The sequence below is a fragment of the Centroberyx gerrardi genome, chromosome 21 (assembly GCF_048128805.1).
Source record: "Centroberyx gerrardi isolate f3 chromosome 21, fCenGer3.hap1.cur.20231027, whole genome shotgun sequence".
Lineage (NCBI taxonomy): Eukaryota > Metazoa > Chordata > Actinopteri > Beryciformes > Berycidae > Centroberyx > Centroberyx gerrardi.
Genome location: NC_136017.1, coordinates 20,809,794 through 20,812,293, shown reverse-complemented (window position 1 = coordinate 20,812,293; position 2,500 = coordinate 20,809,794).

The following is a 2,500-nucleotide window of genomic DNA, read 5'->3' as shown; positions in this document are numbered from 1 at the left end:
CTCTCCACCTCCCTTTTACCCGATTTAGAGCCCCTTCTTCGGCCACACACACCTGCTATCCGCCCCCTATCTCCAGTCGGCTCTCCACCTCCCTTTTACCCAATTTAGAGCCCCTGCTTCGGCCACACACACCTGGGAGCGGGCCCCTATCTCCAGGCGGCTCTCCACCTCCCTTTTACCCGATTTAGAGCCCCTTCTTCGGCCACACACACCTGCTATCGGCCCCCTACCTCCAGGGGGCCCTCCACCTCACTTTTAACCCAATTTAGAGCCCCTGCTTCGGCCACACACACCTGGGAGAGGCCCCCTATCTCCAGTCGGCTCTCCACCTCCCTTTTACCCAATTTAGAGCCCCTGCTTCGGCCACACACACCTGGGAGCGGGCCCCTATCTCCAGGCGGCTCTCCACCTCCCTTTTACCCGATTTAGAGCCCCTTCTTCGGCCACACACACCTGCTATCCGCCCCCTATCTCCAGTCGGCTCTCCACCTCCCTTTTACCGGATTTGGAGCCCCTGCTTCGGCCACACACACCTGGGAGAGGCCCCCTATCTCCGGGCGGCTCTCCACCTCCCTTTTACCCGATTTAGAGCCCCTTCTTCGGCCACACACACCTGCTATCGGCCCCCTACCTCCAGGGGGCCCTCCACTTCACTTTTAACCCAAGTTAGAGCACCTGCTTCGGCCACACACACCGGGGAGCGGCCCTCTATCTCCAGGCGGCTCTCCACCTCCCTTTTACCCAATTTAGAGCCCCTGCTTCGGCCACACACACCTGGGAGCGGGCCCCTATCTCCAGGCGGCTCTCCACTTCACTTTTAACCCAATTTAGAGCACCTGCTTCGGCCACACACACCTGGGAGAAGCCCCCTATCTCCTGGCGGCTCTCCACTCCACTTTTAACCCAATTTAGAGCCCCTGCTTCGGCCACACACACCTGGGAGCGGGCCCCTATCTCCAGGCGGCTCTCCACCTCCCTTTTACCCAATTTAGAGCACCTGCTTCGGCCACACACACCTGGGAGCGGGCCCCGATCTCCAGGCGGCTCTCCACTTCACTTTTAACCCAATTTAGAGCACCTGCTTCGGCCACACACACCTGGGAGAAGCCCCCTATCTCCTGGCGGCTCTCCACTTCACTTTTAACCCAATTTAGAGCCCCTGCTTCGGCCACACACACCTGGGAGCGGGCCCCTATCTCCAGGCGGCTCTCCACCTCCCTTTTACCCAATTTAGAGCACCTGCTTCGGCCACACACACCTGGGAGCGGGCCCCTATCTCCAGGCGGCTCTCCACTTCACTTTTAACCCAATTTAGAGCCCCTGCTTCGGCCACACACACCTGGGAGCGGGCCCCTATCTCCAGGCGGCTCTCCACCTCCCTTTTACCCGATTTAAAGCCCCTGCTTCGGCCACACACACCTGGGAGCGGGCCCCCTATCTCCAGGCGGCTCTCCACCTCCCTTTTACCCGATTTAAAGCCCCTTCTTCGGCCACACACACCTGCTTTCCGCCCCCTACCTCCAGGCGGCTCTCCACCTCCCTTTTACCCAATTTAGAGCCCCTGCTTCGGCCACACACACCTGCTATCGGCCCCCTACCTCCAGGGGGCCCTCCACCTCACTTTTACCCCAATTTGGAGCCCCTGCCTCGGCCACCCACACACCTGTTAGCTGCCCCCTATCTCCGGCCCCTAACCTCCACCATCCAGGAACCCCAGCACCAGCCGAACCTGCAGACCCACTCTTAAGCACCCATCCCCGGATACAAGCAGACTACCATCCGCCCAAACTTTCCTGCTCCTGGTATACCAACTCAAACTTTGGTGCCCCTGGTACTCCAACTTAAACTTTGTGCTCCTGGTACTCCGCCTGTTTTCGCCCCACAGCCTAAGTGCCGCAGCACTTTGTCATTTTTTTAAACAAAATATTTCTTTCTGCTCCTGGTACTCCCTGGAGCTCCCGGGAGGTAGGGGGGCGCCCTGGAAGCCCTGCCCGAGGCTGTGCGCCTCTTCCCGGGCAGGATTTTCACCCCGAGCCCCTGGTGGCAGTTGGACTTTAACTTTTTTTTTTCTATTTGGATTTGCTCCTGGTACTCCCTGGAGCTCCAGGGATGGTAGGGGGGCGCCCTGCCCGAGGCTGTGCGCCTCTTCCCGGGCAGGATTTTCACCCCGAGCCCCTGGTGGCGGTTGGACTTTAACTTTTTTTTTTCTATTTGGATTTGCTCCTGGTACTCCCTGGAGCTCCAGGGATGGTAGGGGGGCGCCTTGCCCGAGGCTGTGCGCCTCTTCCCGGGCAGGATTTTCACCCCGAGCCCCTGGTGGCGGTTGGACTTTAACTTTTTTTTTTCTATTTGGATTTGCTCCTGGTACTCCCTGGAGCTCCAGGGAGGTAGGGGGGCGCCCTGGAAGCCCTGCCCGAGGCTGTGCGCCTCTTCCCGGGCAGGATTTTCACCCCGAGCCCCTGGTGGCGGTTGGACTTTAACTTTTTTTTTTCTATTTGGA